We start from the raw sequence: 19,293 nt of genomic DNA, 5'->3' as shown, positions 1-19,293 counted from the left end.
CCTTGCTTCTCTGCCTTGTCTGGCCCCATGACGTTTCTTCCAGCTTTTTCTGTAAAGTGGGACTAATCCCCGCCCAGCCCAGGGGTTGTTGCGGTCAAGCTTTGAGGTGAACCGAAAAGGCGCTCTGGAAATTGTACGGAGGAACGAGGGTGTTAGGAGCAGAAATAGTGATTTTTGTTGCCATCTCTGCTCCTGAGGTGGAATGTGGTTCCTTTTGGCCACCCCTTGGTGCGTATAAGACTTGTTAGCCTTATCCCCTCCACTCTGCAGTTATTTGTGTCTTGCCTTCCTCCAGAGGCTAGGTCCTCTGCCTGTATCAGTTTTTGGTTATTATTGGTCCTATTCCCTTTCTTTGCCTCTGGAACTTCATAGTGTTTGTCAAAGTAGGTAACTTAAAAGAATTGTAGGCGTGGAGGGGAGACCAGTGTAATAGAGAGAGGATAGGACTGGATCTTAGGCTCAAATCTTTCACTAAAGGACTCTGAAGTTGATTATAACTCAAGACTCCTGTTTTAAGTGCGTGGCTTCGAGTCAGAACAGTGACTCTCAACTGTAAGATAACACGCTTAACTTCTGCTCTTCAGTTTTCTTGTAAAATGGTGATTATTTCCACAGAATTGTTGTGCTTAGCCCAGCTTAAACGTTCGATAAAACGTATGTATTTTGATTAAAATGCATTATCTCGCTGGCCTTCAGTTTTCTGATCCTGAAAAATGGGGCATATGAACCTAACAGAAGTCTTTGAAGGACAGGTGATGTGACATTTTGAAACCATTTTGTAAACTGTAAAGCATCATATAAACTGTAACTTTCTCTCTATAACTGTTGAATGACAGAATTAGGCAGGATGTCCCTCTAATGCAAATATTCTATACCTTAGTTGTCTTTTGTAATCATTTAAAAAGTCCCTTGCTACAGTAAAAGTTTAATTATAACGCTAAATAACTAACTGCTCCAATGACACCGTTTCCATACCTCTCAGCAGCGCTCCTTCCTGTTTTTTTCCTTTCTTTTCTCTTTAAAAATTGTTTTGTTGTAAAAGTAGTGCATATTCTATTAAGATTTAGCCTGTGGAGAAAAAATGTCAGCCATGGTCTCATCAGCCAAACACAAATAATGTGTTAACATTTCTGTGCATTTATATCCAGTTTTTTTTTCCAATGCATAGATTCTAAAGAAACTTGTAATTACATTTCACATATAATTTTTATCCTGATATTTTATATATCTTTTACATTATATATAACATGTTATATTTCAATATTTTGTATGTATGAATTCAAAATATTTGATGTATCTTAAAGTCTATTTAAGTATATAAAATTATGTATTTATAACATTTAATATGTATGATTTGTATAAATAAATATCTTTATATAAGATACATATTTTATACGTACTATTTCATGTATAATTTTTATTCTGGTATTTTTCATTTATTATTACTTCATAAATTAGTTTCCATATCTTACCTCTAGTGAACATAATAGAATTTGGTCAGAATTCTTAAGATTCTTGGTGTATTTAACTTTCCAAAAAATTGCATGCATTTGGTTTTACATTACTGATAAATAAAAGTCTTTTCAAAGCCAATCTCAGAAGTATTTGTTAAGGTTTCTTATGGCTATCATGTGCTTTAAGGATCAGAATTGGCAGATGTGGTCACTTCCTTGAAGGAGCTGATCACTTACAGTTGGTGAATAGTAACACTGTAGTTCTTTAAAAATATATTGGCATCATTGGGAGTAAAACTAATTTCGTAAAATAATGCACTCTATTTCCCTATGTAAAATGCCTCTTAGATAACTTTTGTATTGGTTAAAATGATGTGACCTTTCTTTTGTGATTTTGTTAATGTTACGAGTGAAAAATAAGAGCAGTTAGTGAAGGGATCCCTTGAGTAAGGAAAAGTGAACTGTTAAAGAGGCTTTTATCATCTATTCCCAGGTTAATGAGTAGGGTGACTATGGATAGCATTAGAATGTAGTATTTGCTGAGCCCTCATTCTGTTTAATCATAATTAAAGATGGGATTAAATTAGACACAAATTAATTTTGGCATAAAAGATGGAGACTACCATAATGAATGACTTTTGTTAAGTATTTAGTGACATTGAGTCATAGTGTGATTTTGGGTTGAATCTAAATTTACTTTAGGGGAGGTTTGGTTTCCTTCCATGCATCAGGAAGAAGAACCTTTAAGGTGCCTCCAGTTTCTCTTTCCTTTGACGTATTGCTTTTAACAGTCGGAAAGTTTATTATAAATATACATGAAATAAAAATCAGCCGGGAGTTCCCGTCGTGGCGCAGTGGTTAACGAATCCGACTAGGAACCATGAGGTTGCGGGTTCGGTCCCTGCCCTTGCTCAGTGCATTAACGATCCAGCGTTGCTGTGAGCTGTGGTGTAGATTGCAGACGCGGCTCGGATCCCATGTTGCTGTGGCTCTGGCGTAGGCCAGTGGCTACAGCTATGATTTGACACCTAGCCTGGGAACCTCCATATGCCGCGGAAGCGGCCCAAAGAAATAGCAAAAAGACAAAAAAAAAAAAAAATCAGCCGGTCTCTACTGTGGATAAGCGGTATGCATGGACTTTGTGAGAAGCTTTTATATTGTCACTTAAAAGTCTTGCACAGTATCCTGGGTGGATGTCTGATATCAGATGAAAGGCTCATTACCAGCGTAGGCTTTTCAAGGCTCAGGATTCTTGTGCGATGCTGTATGTGGTGTGAGAGCAAGTGTCTGTATCCCCAGGCCAGACGTCTATCCACCTCATGTATGTTTATGATTATGAACATAATCCTTTTATTCTGGAAAAGGGTATTCTGATATTAAGAACAAAGCTAGTCTCTGTGCCAGTTACCATAGCTGGAATGACGACTAAGAGACTATTTCTGGCCTCAGGAGGGCTGTGGTGAAATGTGTGCTTCACTTGTGAAAAAATTAGAATGTAGATACCTAAGTTTTAATATCCTACTCTACTCGAAGGAACTTCAGATAGAAAAAACCCTGGAGACTTGCCTGGTTTTAACGTATGTAATGCTAATTTAACAACTCTAAACCATTTTGATGCTGCACCTGAACACTTAGAGCAGAATTTTTTCTTCTAGTGAATGTGAGAATTTGCAGATCTTGTAATCATAACAAATGTCAGTACTCTTCCCAAACATGTTTTCACATAATTCAGTTTGGTTCTTGAATCCCCATGAATTCATGAAGCCAGGGTTTTCTCCATTTTATAAATGAAGAAGCCATGAATTGAAAGCACTCAGTGAGCTGCCCAGAGAGCTCAAGTAAGAAGCGCCGGAACATATGTTCTCACTTGGGATTTGTGTGCATGGGCTGTGTGAGTGAAATGTGTTGGAATTCCTTAGCAGTCAGAACTATTTAAATTTAAGGTGGTGGTATTGGTATTAGAACTGAGAGAGAAGATTAACTCTAAAAGAAGTTTTTAAAATCTGCTCATGTTTCCATTCAGAATGGTTGAAATCCTAATTCTGAGTGAAGGAAGAGAAAAAAATCCTTGTCCAGGGGACCTGTATTTTAAAAAGATCATCTGCCTACCTGATAATCTTTAATAGTGTCTGGACTTTTATTTTCTCAATTGAGGGAACTCGAAGTAGAGACATTATATATATTAGTCATTCCTGCTATGGTAGAATTAGCATTAAAAATAAAAGTTGTTCCAGATCACCTCTAACAACTCTTCTATGTGTAAAATTCTATGCTATTGGTTACTTCTTTTTTAATGTTAGGTAATATAATGCTGCTTAATTTTTTTATGTTTATCTTTTGAAAGCTAAAGAATCAAGCCCCATTTTAAAGTTGCTGTAGACATTCTACTTGTAGCAGAGAATTGACATTTTGTGTTTGGCATTCAGATGCATTTACCCAAAGAAACAATCCACTGGTCCTCAGGTTTCTCAAACTGCAGAACCAGGTAGCTCAGTTATATGATGGGGAAACTAGGCTTTGGGAAATTATACACGTGAAGCCAGCCTTCAGCTTTGACATTGCTGCTTTGGGAAACATTCATTCTTCTGTAAGACTGGGAGTTCATTTCTAGATCTGTCAGACTCTTATACTTACACAAGGATCTTAAAGTAATTTACTAAAGAGAATATTCTTACTTCAAGGGTAGGAGTTATGGTACAGCTTAGCCAACATTATCTAGCAATCTAGCAACAGAATAGGAGTAGGCGCTTGGGTCTTCTAATTTGTGTTTTTCAGTAGCTGCTTGAGGTGTTCTGAGTGGAGCCTCTCAGTTTACTCTGGGAATAAGTAATAATTTTTGCTTAAGCGAAGTTGCTTATTTTGTTGTGGTAGGAGGACCCTGCCTTTGATGGATTGTATATTTCCAAGTCCTTATTTTCTTCAAAGGAAGAAAGATTGGGCTGGCAACGAGGTCCTAGAGTTGTCATGGCAGAGTGATTCATTAAGTGGTCAGACTAAAGCAGTGATTTCAGATGGGGGTGGGGCGGAGGACTTGGATTTGTTTTTAACTGTGATATTTAATATATTTAAAATTTTTGACATAACATTAAAAGAAGGCTTGAGTTTTTTTTTTTTTTTTTTTTTAAATCTTTATTAAAAGAGGGATGTTAAGTCATCAACCTAAGGAGGGGGGAAAGATTCAATATCAGTTCACATTCTCTCCAGCTGGGGTGGATGGGAGAGAGAGAAGAAGGAGGGAGGGAGAGAGTGAGTGTGTGTCTGTGTCTGAAATTAAAGCTCAAAGAGGTTGTGATTTTAAAGGTTGTTTAGCTCATAAAAGTTGGGGAGCCAGGTTTCAGTTCTTTTATATATGTGAAATATGATGAGCTTCTTGGTGACTGGAACTGTATGTATTAAAGGTAAAGTTAGGCATAGGAGAAATTATAGCAGGAGATTTTAATACTACAGAGAACTTTTATGGATCAAAATAAGTTCAAACCTTTTCTTGCATGAGCCTTAGTAGATGGACTACCATAAGCTAAATAATAAATGAAAAGTCCTCTGTTGGTGCCCTTTTTTTTTTTTTTTTTTAATGAAGGTTAGAGAATTTATGTGAAGTTTTAGACTAATCCTTTAGCTGTTGTTATGAGTTAAATGATTATAAGGCATTTGTCTTCCCAGTAAATGACATTCCGATAACAGGGTGGAGAGCAGGAGGAGCAACGGCAGTAAAGTGTTACCCATCAGCCTGATGTTGCACAAAACCATTTATGAGACAGAGTGTAATGTGTTATCCTGGAGGATTCTGAGTGTATCTAGACTCAGACCTTTATTTCTGGCCATCTAACTGCTTGTTTTTGTGTAGCCAAAGGTAAAAATAACAAGGAAGTATAGAGTCGTTTAAACAGCTTGCTGCTTTTGCCCTGTATAATTCCTCAACAAATAATGGCACTCACTAAATAATGAAATCTGATCTTTTTTTAAAAAAAGGTTAAAGTGTGAAAATTGTTTTAAGTGTGTCTGGCAAGAATGATAATCTGGACATGATGTATTTATGTGGTTGCCAGTGCACGCAGATACCACAAACACCCCCCCCTAATAATTACTTCTCCAGGGAGCAAGATCGAGGTAGGTTAGGATAGAGAGGATAGTTGTGAAACTCTTAAAGAGCCTTTGTGTTGTTTTAGGTTCAGTAATGACCTTTTTCCACACAGACCTGCAGGCTGGTGCTGCGCAGGGGTGGTGGAGAGTATTCTCGTGCCTGAATGACAGTCAGTATGCTTAGAGCAGGCACATGTGTGGTCATTTGATAATAAAGTGCACTCATGCTGACATAAGAGAATTGTCATTCTCTGTGAATTCTGCTGGGCTTGTTCAGGACTTTTGTGGGGAAAAAGTTGTGAATTGAGCACTAAGTTCTACCCTCCTCCTGGCTATCTGACTTAACTTTTCATTCGGCAAGTGTTTCCCTAGTGTCTTTACATGTGCCGCCGTCTTTTTCAGTATCTACAACTGTGCCTCAGTCAACTACCTCATCTGTAAAATGAGGTCATTGTCTCCCAGCTCCCATGATTGTGTAAGTAGCCTTATTGGGGTGTAATTTCAGTACCATAAAATCTACCTGTTTTAAGGGAAACCCATTTCTGTCATCCTAGAAGGAAACCATTCTACCTATGTGCAGTCATTCCCCATTCCCTTCCCAACTCTGGGCAACCACTAACATACTTTCTGTCTTTATAGAGTTGTCTTTTCTGGACGTTTTCTATAAAAGCAGTCATATACTCTGTGGTCTCTTGTGTCTGGCTTCTTTTACTTAGCTTGACATTTTTGAAATTCATCCCTGTTGTAGCGTATACTTGGTATTCCCATGGTGTGGATAGACCGCATATATTTATCCATTCATCAGTTGATAGACGTTGGCTTGTTTCTCCTTTTTGGCTATTATGAGTAATGCTCTTATGGGCATTCTAAGAAACTCTTGTACTATTTTATGCAACTGCCAGACTTTTCCAGAATGGTTGTACCATTTTACCATTCCTATAAGCAGCATATGAGGGTTTCAATTTCTCCACTTTTTTTTTTTTTTTTTTTGGCCACTTCACAGCATATGGAGTTTTGGGCCAGGGATCAGATCCAAGCCTTAGTTGCGACCTATGCTGCAGCTGTGGCAGCCCTGAATCTTTAACCCACTGTGCCGGGCCAGGGATAGCACCTGTGTCCCAGGGCTCCAGAAACACTGCCGATCCCACTGTCCCACAGTGGGAACTCCTCAATTTCTCTACATTTTTGACATGACTTGTTATTGTCTGTATTTTCAATTATTTTTTATGATTTTTATTTTTTCCATTATAGCTGGTTTATAATGTTCTGTCAGTTTTCTACTGTACAACGTGGTGACCTGTTACACATACATGTATAAATTCATCACAAGTGATTAGACATAGTTCCTAGTGCCATACAGCAGGATCTCATTGCCTATCCATTCCAAAGGCAATAGTCTACATCTATTAACCCCAGACTCCCAGACCATCCCACTCCCTCCCTCTCCACCTTGGCAACCACAAGTCTGTTCTCTATGTCCATGGTTTTCTTTTCTGTGGAAAGGTTCATTTGTGCAGTATATTAGATTCCAGATATAAATGATATCATATGGTATTTGTCTTTCTCTTTCTGACTTACTTCACTCAGTATGAGAGTCTCTAGTTCCATCCATGTTGCTGGAAATAGCATTATTTTGTTCTTTTTTATGGCTGAGTAGTATTCCATTGTGTATATATACCACATCTTCCTAATCCAATCATCTGTCGATGGACATTTGGGTTGTTTCCATGTCTTGGCTGTTGTGAATAGTGCTGCAATGAACATGCGGGTGCATGTGTCTTTTTCAAGGAAAGTTTTGTCTGGATATATGCCCAAGAGTGGGATTTGCTGGGTCATGTGGTAGTTCTATGTATAGATTTTTAAGGTACCTCCATACTGTTCTCCGTAGTGGTTGTACCAGCTTACATTCCCACCAACAGTGCAGGAGGGTTCCCTTTTCTCCACACCCCCTTCAGCATTTGTTATTTGTGGATTTACTAATGATGGCCATTCTGACTGGTGTGAGGTGGTACCTCATGGTAGTTTTGATTTGCATTTCTCTAATAATCAGTGATGTTGAACATTTTTTCATGTGCTTGTTGGCCATCTTTTCTTTTCAATTATAACCATTCTGGTGGAGGTGAGATGGTGACTTGTGGTTTTCATTTGCATTTCCTTAATAACTAATGATGTTGAGAATATTTTCATGTGCATATAGTATATTCACATATCTTATTTGGTGTAGTGCCTATTCAAGTATTTTTGCTCATTTGAAAAAATTGAAGTATAGATGAATTACAATATTTTGTTACTTTCAGGTATACAGCAACGTGATTCAGTTATAAATACATATATTATTTTCAGATTCATTTCCATTATAGGTTATTACCAGATTTTGAATAGAATTCCACGTGCCATATAGTAAATCCTTGTTGCTTGTCTATTTTATGTATAGTAATTTTTCTGTTAATCCCATACTCCTAATTTATGCCCCCCTCATTAACCATAAGTTTGTTTTCTATGTCTGTGAGCCTGTTTCTGTTCTGTATATAGATTCATTTGTATTATTTTTTATTTTTTAATTTTTAATTTTTTGCTTTTTAGGGCCACACCCACAGCATATGGAAGTTCCCAGGCCAGGGCTCAAATTGGAGCTACAGCCGCTGTCCTACACCACAGCCACAGCAACATGGGATCCAAGCCACATCTGCAGCCTGCGTATACCACAGCTCATGGCAATGCCCGATCCCCGATCCACTGAGTGAGGCCAGAGATCAAACCCTCCTGGGTGCTAGTCAGATTCATTTCTGCTGCACCACAAGAGGAACTCCGTTTGTATTTTTAGATTCTCCATGTAAGTGATATCATATTTGTCTCTGTCTGACTTCACTTAGTAGTCTCATGGCTCATCCATATTGCTGCAGGTGGCAATATTTCACTGTTTTAATGGCTAAGTAGTATTCCATTGTATATATGTGTCACATCTTATTAAGCCATTTGTCTGTTGATGAGCACTGACTTGTTTTCGTGTCTTGCTTTTGCCCATTAAAAAAAAATTTTTTGTTAGTTTTCTTAATGAGTTATGAGTATTCTGTATATTCTAGATACAAGTTCCTTATCACAAGTATAATCTGCAAATATTTTCTCACATCCTGTGGCTTATCTTTTAGTTTTCTTGATGGTATCTTTTGAAAAAAGTTTAAACTTTTTTTTTGTTTTTTTTTGTCTTTTTGCCTTTTCTAGGGCCGCTTCCACGGCACATGGAGATTCCCCGGCTAGGGGTCTAATTGGAGTCGTAGCCACTGGCCTATGCTAGAGCCACAGCAACTTGGGATCTGAGCCACGTCTGCAACCTACACCACAGCTCACCGCAACGCCGGATCCTTAACCCACTAAGCAAGGCCAGGGATCAAACCCGCAACCTCATGATTCCTAGTTGGATTGGTTAACCACTGAGCCCCGACGGGAACTCCAGAAGTTTAAACTTTTGATGAAGTCCAATTTATGATTTTTCTTTTTCCATGATCCTTTGACCGTGTGTTGTCCAATCATGATTTTAACTCATCTTAAAGAATACTTTGGATACTGGGATGTTGGATCTGTTAGCTTTGGTATATTTTCCATTGGCCGAAGCTTATTTTCAGTATTTGGATATAGGGGCTACAAGATAAATGTTCTTCATTAAATTTTTTCTGTTTTTGAAAAGGCATCTCAGACATGTTTACCTTTCTTCAGAGTAAGTTATCATCTGCTGCAGATACTATTATCAACCGGAGCAGACATTGACATTTTTTGTGAGGTTTTATTACCTGATGCTGATTTGTTTATGAAAAATTACCATTTGAATGTAAAAATTATTTTCATCTCATAATTGTCCTGTTCAGCTTATGTTTTCTTTCAGAAAACCACCATTTATAAATTATTTTCAAAGCATCTAAGATTAATTGCCAGATAATTTTATGGTTAAAATAATTAAGACAGTTGAGATGGATTTTATCAGATGCAAATGAAAAGCATTTATGTCTGTTTTAGGAGTTAGGGTGCCTGGCTGGAAAACACTAATTTTAGTTCTGTGAGAAAGAATAATACCAGCTTTGCACTCCACAACTTTTATTTTGTTTCATGAATACAGTTAAGTCAGTTCCAAAAGTTCTTTTGCTTTGGATCAGGTGTCTCACCCTTAGCACTGTTGATGTCTTTAGCTGAGTAATTCTCTGTTTTGTGGGGCTGTCCTGTGCGTTATATCCTTGGCCTCTGCCCACTAGAGGCCAGTAGCATTTCCCCACTTGTGACAATTGAAAATGTCTCCAGAAGGTGACATATCTCCTGGGAGACAAAATTACCTCCCTCTAAAGAACCACTGTATATCTAGAACTATGATTTCAAGTAAGTAATAGTAATGGAATTCAAAAGTCTCCCCATTCCCCCAAACATGGCTAGGAATTGTCCATCAGCTGCTCCACTGAGATTGATAAAATGGTCTTTTCACGCAGCCCATGAAACTTAGAGGCTGATGGTTCCTTTTTGGCCCACATAAACCACTTCTCCATATTCTCTCTCAGCTTCTTTCTTTATGTTCTTTTGTACATGTTGGTCTCTCACTGTGTTGTGGGGTTTTCTAAGGGTAAACAGAGACCATGTATCTCCCCCAGCCATTCTCCTGCCCCCAATTATTTCAACATGACGCCATGGTAACCAACACCTGATGGCTGTTGGGAGAAAGTGAACTAGAGGAAAAGGAGGAGGATGGAAATGGATTTCCTCTGCTTCAACTTGTAAGACTTTCCCTCTGTGATATAAAAAGCCCCAAAGCATGTGACAGTGTGAATTTAGAATGTAACCAGAGAGGAGTGTGTGAGGAAGAGGTAATTGAGTGTTGTAAGCAGACCAGAATTGCTGTAGTCTTGTTACAGCAGGGGTATGTCGCTTTAACTCAGTCCAGTTCCTCTTCTTAGCCACTTAATACTGCTCCACTGATGCATCTGACAAATACACAGATACTGCATATACTTGCACCAGGAGGCTGCAGGATGATTATTCAGGGCGTCACAGATAAGAGTTTTGTGACATCCGTCTCTGTAAAGTCCCAGCTCTAACGTCAAAGTTTTAACCTTGAAATGCCACACAGGCTCCAAAAGCCCTTTATACCGCAGCAGTGTGATCTTCTCCCAGTACTTGGGGAATAATGTGGTAGTTACTAACTGCTGCAGAGTCTTTGACAGAGCAGCACCCACCTTGGATGGCTTTCTCATGAAATTGTGGCTATCATGGTAACAGGTTGCGTCAATATGGAACCAGTATGATTTTTGAAAGTCTCTCTTTGCCTTTCTTTACCGGTTTATGAGAACTCTGGCTGTCATATTTTCCCCCTAAATCACATTTTGCTCAATTCTTTTCTTTCATAATGGTTACTTTCCCCTTCAGCTGACGTCAAACTGCTGCTTCCTATGATTTTCCTAATTGCTTTCTCTTCTGTCTCGCTCAGTCTGTGCCTTAACAATGGAAAAGAAAAATGTGAGAAGGCATATTCTGGGAAGGGAGTGGCCAGAGCAGCTTGAGGTGGTTATTTCCTAACTGCAGTGTTTCTTACTAATGCTCCTCAGTGGCTGTGTAACCTTGCCTCTTAGAGTTAGGAGTGCTGGTGTGTGTGCATGGAACTGAGCTGGGGAGGAGGACGTGAACTTTGCTGTGGGCCTGTTTCAGGCCTGGCTCCTGCCTGTGCTTCTTGTGCATTGTTTTATTTAATCTTCAAAGAGCCGCTTGAGAAATGTTTCTGTCCTCTGTTGCAGGTGAGGAAAGAAGACACGGGTTAAATTGTCCTTTTCACCGAGGGCCAGCATTCAAGTGCAGGTCCCTCTGACCCCAGGTCTGTGCTGAATCTGTTTTCCAACCTTTTTTGGTTAGTGGTGCTGCCATCACAAAGGGAACGGGGAGGAACTGTGGGTCCCCGGGGCACTGGGTATCCAGAAGACACTGGTGTTGTGGGTGCGAGGTTATAATACCTAGCTGTAAAGGCAGTTTCAGGTCTATGAGAAAGAATACAAACAATTGTATTCTCAAAGGAGTGCTGGTGTCTGAAAGGATCATCTTGAGTAGTGGTGGTAGCTATCACTTCCTTTAGGGCATAGAAAATATGGTTTAACCACTGGACAACTTCTTTTCACAAAATATATCATGATTAATTAAGCTTACATTAATTCTGCTGGTATTAAAAGTGTCCTTGATTCTCCTGCGGAAGGAGATATGAGTAATCTAAAACAGTGTTAGTTCCCTGACTTTAGGCATTCATTTTGTCCTTTTCTTGGCTAGGATAGATAGGCGAGGGGGTAAAGTAAGTATTATTTGTATGTGTGTGAGAAATTGGATATTTGTGGTGTTTTGGAAAATCGCCTTGGAACCTCAGTCTGCTTCTAAGTTCAGGCTAAAGAGAGTATTACCTCGTACTGATTCTGAACTATGGAAAGCTCCTTGCCTCCTTTCTTTCATTTGCTTGCTTTCCAGATGTGCAGTTTTTCTGAGGGAAGGAACATCAGGATAGACAGTAGTAGCACAAAGAGGGGCAAGAGGGAGAGGGAGTTGCTGGGTCACTGACCTGAAATGCCTCCTTGGCTTACAGCTTTCTTCAGCTCTTGAATCTCTCCCCTAACTTACCATGTGGGAGGGACTGTACAGGAAAAAAATTCACCAAGGAAGTGAGAAGTAAGTAGGAGTTGCTAGAGAATTGATGGCTGTGGGAAACAGTTTCTCAGGTGGCAACGAGATTTATACTTGTACTTAAAACTGGGGGAAAGGGTCATACTCGCTACTGGAAGTGAGTTGACATTAAACTTCTCATCTAAAACCACTGCAGATTAACTATTTTCAGCTGCGAAACCAAGTTTGTAGTAACAGACCTGACAGTTAATCACTTAATATTTGTCTCTTAAAAAATGATGTATTATAGCTCCACCAGGTGGCTGCCAGCAGTGTGAATGAGTCAGGCCACCATCCACCACAGGACGAAGGAGAACCCGCTTTTGATCATATTTGTGCATCATCTTTTTTTTTTTTTCTTTTTACGGCCACACCTGTGGCATATGGAGGTTCCCAGACCAGGGGTCAAATTGGAGCTGCAGCTGAGCCCTCGCCACAGCAACACCTGATCCGAGCTGCACCTGCGACCTACACTGCAGCTTGTGGCAATGCCGGATCCTTAACCCACTGAATGAGGCCAGTGATTGACCCCACACTCTCCAGGACACTGTTAGGTTCTTAACCTGCTGAGCCACAACGGGAACTCCTTGTACATTATCTTGCCTACATCAAAATTCCATTTTGCAAAGGGCTAAGAAGGGAGACCATGGCAGGTTTTTCTAGGAAGTCTGTCTGGCAAACAAACAAAAAAACTCCTGCAAGGTCACTATGACTCACTTTTGAAACATAAATACCCGAAACCCATAGACAGTTTTCTGATGGGTGAGTTGTGCTACAGGCTCATGTATTCTGATGCCCTCATTCTGGCTATTATTTTTGGTTTTCATGAAAGGGCAGAGGATACCATAGGCCCATAGATTAGTTTTGGCTTGTGACCATCAGACACTTGAGTGATATAGCTCAGAGGCTAAATATTGTAATGTGTAACACACCACAGTAAAGTAGGAAAGGGTGCTAGTGACCTGAATTCTGTTTTAGGCTCTGCTCCTATCAAGCAAGTGGCTTCTTGTTTTTGGTCCTCAATTTTCTATCTCTGAAATGAACCAATTGTACCAACTTATCTCCAGAAACTCTTAGCCATGTGCACTAGTGTTTGATTTTTGTTTTAATTTGGAAAAGAAAAACTTGTTAAATGTTTGAAACCAAATAGAAAAAAAAAAATGAGAAAAGCTATACTTAGTGTAGACATTTACATTTTTTAAATTAAACTCTACATTATGATATTGATGCTAAGAACTAAAATGAGACAGTCTTCACTGTTCTTTCTCTGATTCTAATACGGCACAGATGTGATAATAAAGTCCATATGCAGCCTCGCTGAAAGTATCTGATTTGATGTAAAGTGTTAAAAAAAAATCGGATAACTAAATTGAGCTATCAAATTGTTTTAGGCAGCACAAAGAATGAAAACAAAACAAAACAGCCACTCAGCTCCTAAAAATTTGAAAGGTGAAATTCATTTTCCCAACTTACTGGTTCTATTCTCATCTAGGTTTAGAGAAAAGAGAAAGAAATAGCTTCCCCATTTGAAAAAGACAGCATATAATTGAAATTTTAGGAGCTCTGTGTAAACACACTGCTTTGTCCTCTTGTATTCTCAACATTGATTAATAAAATGAGCCTTTCTTAATGGATCCAAACATTCTGAATGTCAGTAAGTGTATGACTTTTTCACTGATTTATTTCCTGTTAAAGACATGGATTTATTTATTTATTTTTTTATTACTCAAATGAATTTATCACATCTGTAGTTGTATAATGATCATAACAATCTGATTTCACAGAATTTCCATCCCACAGCCCAAGCACATCCCCCCACCCCCCAAACTGTCTCCTCCGGAGACCATAAGTTTTTCAGTGTCTGTGAGTCAGCATCTGTTCTGCAAAGAAGTTCAGTCTGTCCTTTTTTCACATTCCGCATGTCAGTGAAAGCATTTGATGTTTGGTGTCTCATTGTATGGCTGACTTCACTTAGCATGATAGTTTCTAGGTCCATCCATGTTGCAAAAAATGCTGGTATTTCATTCTTTTTAATGGCTGAGTAATATTCCATTGTGTATATGTACCACATTTTCTTGATCCACTCCTCTGTTGGTGGACATTTAGGTTGTTTCCATGTCTTGGCTATTGTAAATAGTGCTGCAGTGAACATTGGAGTGCATGTGTCTTTGCGAGTCATGGTTTTCTCTGCAAAGATGCCCAGGAGTGGGATTGCTGGATCAAATGGTAGTTCTATGTTTAGTTTTCTGAGGAATCTCCATACTGCTTTCCATAGTGGTTACACCAATTTACAATCCCACCAACAGTGTACTAGGGTTCCTTTTTCTCCACACCCTCTCCAGCCCTTATTATTTGCAGACTTTTTGATGATGGCCATTCTGGCTGGTGTAAGGTGGTACCTCATAGTGGTTTTGATTTGCATTTCTCTAATAATGAGTGATGTTGAACATCTTTTCATGTGTTTCTCAGCCATCTGTATGTCTTCTTTGGAGAACTGTCTGTTTAGATCTTCTGCCCATTTTTGGATGAGGTTGTTTTTTTTTTTTGGTATGGAGCTGCAGAAGTTGTTTATAAATTTTGGAGATTAATCCCTTGTCAGTTGATTCACTTACAAAGATTTTCTCCCATTCTGTGGGTTGTCTTTTTGTGTTGTTTAGGGTTTCCTTTGCTGTGCAGAAACTTTGAAGTTTGATTAGGTCCCATTTGTTTATTTTTGTTTTTGTTGTCAATACTCTGAGACGTGGACTGAGAAGATGTTGCTGTCGTTTATGTCAGAGAGTGTTTGGCCTATGTTTTCCTCTAGGAGTTTGATAGTGTCTGGTCTTATATCTAGGTCTTTAATTCATTTGGAGTTTATTTTTGTATATGGTGTTAGGGAGTGTTCTAATTTCATTCTTTTCCATGTGGCTGTCCAGCTTTCCCAGCACCACTTATTGAACAAGCTCTCCAAGCTCTCCTTTCTCCATTGTATATTCTAGCCTCCTTTGTCCTAGATTAGTTGGCTGTAGGTGCGTGGGTTGAATTCTGGGCTTTCTATCCATTCCACTGATCTATATTTCTGTATTTGTGCCAGTACCATGCGGTTTTGATGATTGTTGCTTTGTGGTATAGTCTGAAGCCCAGGCGTCTGATTCCTCCAGCTCCATTTTTCTTTTTCAGGATGTCTTTGGCTATTCTGGGTCTTTTGTGCTTCCAAACAAACTTTAAAATATTTTGTTCGAGTTCTGTGAAAAATGTCCTTGGTAATTTGATAGGGATTGCACTGAATCTGTATATTGCTTTAGGTAGTATAGTCATTGTGATAATATTAACTCTTCCAATCCTCAAGTATGGTATATCTTTCCATCTATTTGTGTCATCTTTGATTTCTTTCATCAGTGGCTTATAGTTTTCAGAGTACAGGTCTTTTGTCTCTTTAGGTAGGTTTACTCCTAGGTATTTTATTCTTTTGGATGTGATGGTAAACGGGATTGCTTCCTTAATTTCCTTTTCTGCTCTTTCATTGTTAGTGTATAGAAATGCCTTCGATTTCTGTGTATTGATTTTGTATCCTGCGACTTTGCCAAATTCGTGGATGAGCTCTAACAGTGTTCTGGTAGAGTCTTTAGGATTCTCTAGGTATGGCATCATGTCATCTGCAAATAGGGATAGTTTTACTTCTTCCTTTCCAATTTGGATTCCTTTTATTTCTTTTACTTCCCTGATTGCTGTGGCTAGGACTTCCAGAACTATGTTGAATAGCAGTGGCGAGAGTGGACATCCTTGTCTTGTTCCTGATCTCAGCAGGAATTCTTTCAGCTTTTCACCATTGAGAATGATGTTTGCTGTGGGTTTGTCGTATATGGCCTTTATCATGTTGAGGTAGGTTCCCTCTATGCCCACTTTCTGAAGGGTTTTTATCAGAAATGGGTGTTGGATTTTGTCAAAGGCTTTTCCCGCGTCTATTGAGAGGATCATATGGTTTTTATTCTTCAGTTTGTTAATGTGGTATATCACACTGATGGATTTGCAGATATTGAAGAACCCTTGCATCCCTGGGATAAATCCCACTTGATCATGATGTACAATCCTTTTAATGTTGGATGTGGTTTGCTAGTATTTTGTTGAGGATTTTCGCCTTGATGTTCATCGGTGAAATTGGCCTGTAGTTTTCTTTTTTTTGTGGAATCTTTGTCTGGTTTTGGTACCATGGTGATGGTGGCCTGATAGAATGAGTTTGGGAATATCCCTTCCTGTGCAATTTTTTGAAATAGTTTCAGAAGGGGAGGTGTTAGCTCTTCTCTAAATGTTTGATAGAATTTGCCTGTGCAGCCATCTGGTCCTGGACTTTTGTGTGTTGGAAGTTTTTTAATCATAGTTTCAATTTCAGTTCTTGTGATTGGTCCATTCATCTTTTCTACTTCATCTTGGTTTAGTCTTGGAAGATTGTACTTTTCTAAGAATTTGTCCATTTCTTCTAGGTTTTCCATTTTATTGGCATACAGTTGCATATAGTAGTCTCTTATGATCTTTTGTATTTCTGTGATGTCTGTTCTCCTTTTTCATTTCTAATTTTATTGATTTGAGTCCTCTCTCTTTTTTGCTTGATAGGTCTGGCTAGGGGTTTATCAATTTTGTTGATCTTTTCAAAGAACCAGCTTTTCGTTTCACTGATCTTTTTTTCTTTTTGCCTTTTTTCTAGGGCTGCTCCTGCGGCACATGGAGGTTCCCAGGTTAGGGGTCGAATTGGAGCTGTAGCCGCTGGCCTACACCAGAGCCACAGCAACGCGGGATCCAAGCCGCCTCTGCAGCCTACACCACAGCTCACGGCAATGCTGGATCCTCAACCCACTGAGCAAGGCTAGGGACCAAAGCCACAACCTCATGGTTCCTAGTCGGATTTGTTACCCACTGCGCCGCGACGGGAACTCCTCATTGATCTTTTCTATGGTTTTCTTTGTTTCTATTTCATTGATTTCTGCTCTGAGCTTTATGATTTCTTTCCTTCTACTAACTTTAGGTCTTGTCCATTCTTCTCTCTCGAGCTGCTTTAGATGTAAAGTTAGCTTGTTTATTTGAGCTTTTTCTTGTTTCCTGAGGTGGGCTTGTATTGCTATAAACTTTCCTCTTAGAATGGCTTTTGCTGCATCCCATAGGTTTTGGAGTGTCATATCTTTGTTTTCATTTGCTGCCAGGTATTTTTAAATTTCCTCTTTGAGTTCTTCAGTGATCCATTGGTTGTTTAGTAGCAGGTTGTTTAGTCTCCACGTGTTTGTGTTTTTTGCAGTTTTTTTTCTAGTCGTATAGCGTTGTGGTCGGAAAAGATGCTTGATATGAGTTCGATTTCTTAAAGTTACTGAGGCTTGATTTGTAGCCCAGGATATGTTCAATCTTAGAGAATGTTCCATGTGCACTTGAGAAGAATATGTATTCTGTTGCTTTTGGATGAAATGTCCTATAAATATCTACTAAGTCCATCTGGTTTAATGCATCATTCAGGGCCTGTGTTTCCTTATTGATTTTCTGTCTGGTTGATCTGTCCATTGCTGTAAGTGGGGTGTTAAAGTCCCCCAGTATTATTGTGTTATTGTCGATTTCTCCTTTTAAGGTTGTTAGCAGTTGTCTTATATATTGTGGTGAACCTATGTTGGGTGTGTAGATATTTAAAATTGTTATATCATCTTCTTGGATTTATCCTTTGATCATTATGTAATGTCCTTCTTTGTCCCTTCAAATAGTCTTCATTTTATAGTCTATTTTGTCTGATATGAGTATTGCTACTCCAGCTTTCTTTTGATCCCCGTTTGCATGAAATATTTTCTTCCATCCTCTCACTTTCAATTTGTATGTGTCCCCAGAAGTGAAGTGGGTCTCTTGAAGACAGCATATATATGGGTCTTGTTTTTGTATCCATTCAGCCAGTCTATGTCTTTTGGCTGGGGCGTTTAGTCCATTAACATTTAAGGTAATTATTGATATGTATGTTCTTATTGCCATTTTATTAATTGCTTTGGATTTGTTTTTGCTGCTCTTTTTTCTTTCCTCCTTCTCTTGTTCTTTTCTGCCTATAGAAGTTCCTTTAGTATTTGTTCTAAGGCTGGTTTAGTGTTGCTGAATTCTCTCAGCTTTTGCTTATCTGAGAAGGTTTTGATTTCTCCTTCAAATCTGAATGAGAGCCTTGCTGGGTAGAGTAATCTTGGTTGGAGGTTTTTTCCTTTCATCAAGTTAAGTATATCATGGCACTCCCTTCTGGCCTGCAGAGTTTCTGTTGAAAAATCTCCTGATAACCTTATTGGGGTTCCCTTGTATGTTACTTGTTTCTTTTCCCTAGCTGCTTTCAAGATTTTCTCTTTGTCTTTAATTTTGGTCAGTTTGATTAGTATGTGTCTCGGGGTGTTCCTCCTTGGGTTTATTTTGTATGGTACTCGTTGTGCTTCCTGGATTTGAGTGAGTGATTCCTTCCCCGTGTGAGAGAAGTTTTCGGCTATTATCTCTTAGAATATTTTTTCTGTCTCCTCTCTCTCTTCTCCTCCTGGCACCCCTATAATACGGATGTTGGTGTGTTTCACATTGTCCCAGAGTTCTCTGAGACTCTCTTCATTTCTTTTCAATCTTTTTTCTCTTTTCTGTTCTGCATCCGTAATTTCCACTAATCTGTCCTCCACCTCACTTAGTAGTTGTTCTACCTCCTGTATTCTGCTGTTAGCTGCTTCTAGTGAATTTTTGATTTCAGTTATTGTATTTTGCATCTCTTCTTGTTTAAGTTTTATATCTTGTATCTTTTTGGTGTTTCCTGTAAGTTATCCATCTTTGCCTCCACTTTATTTCCAATGTCTTGCATCATCTTCAGCATCAACAATCTAAAATCTTTTTCCTGGAGCCTATGAATCTCCTGCTCACTTAGCTGTTTTTCTGGGGTTTTTCCTCTCTCTCTCATCTGAGTTATAGTTCTCTGTCTTTTCATTTTGATAGGTTCTTGGTGTGGTGACCTTTTTACAGATACTAGAGTCGTAGCCTCTCTTACTTCTGGTGCCTGCCCGCCTGTGGCTGAAGTCGGTATGGGGGCTTGCTGTAGGCTTCCTGATGGGGGGGCTGATGCCTGCCCCCT

General features: G+C 39.0%; 1 protein-coding gene across 5 annotated transcripts in view; it reads left to right on the top strand.

Annotated features, from left to right (window-relative positions):
- AAGAB (alpha and gamma adaptin binding protein) overlaps positions 1 to 19,293 on the top strand; it is a 61,315-nt gene that overhangs the window by 381 nt on the left and 41,641 nt on the right. The gene's annotated exons all lie outside the window — the stretch shown is intronic.

Source organism: Phacochoerus africanus, chromosome 2 (assembly GCF_016906955.1).
Source record: "Phacochoerus africanus isolate WHEZ1 chromosome 2, ROS_Pafr_v1, whole genome shotgun sequence".
NCBI lineage: Eukaryota > Metazoa > Chordata > Mammalia > Artiodactyla > Suidae > Phacochoerus > Phacochoerus africanus.
Note: the sequence above shows the minus strand (reverse complement) of the source record. Positions and strands in the feature narration are given on the sequence as shown.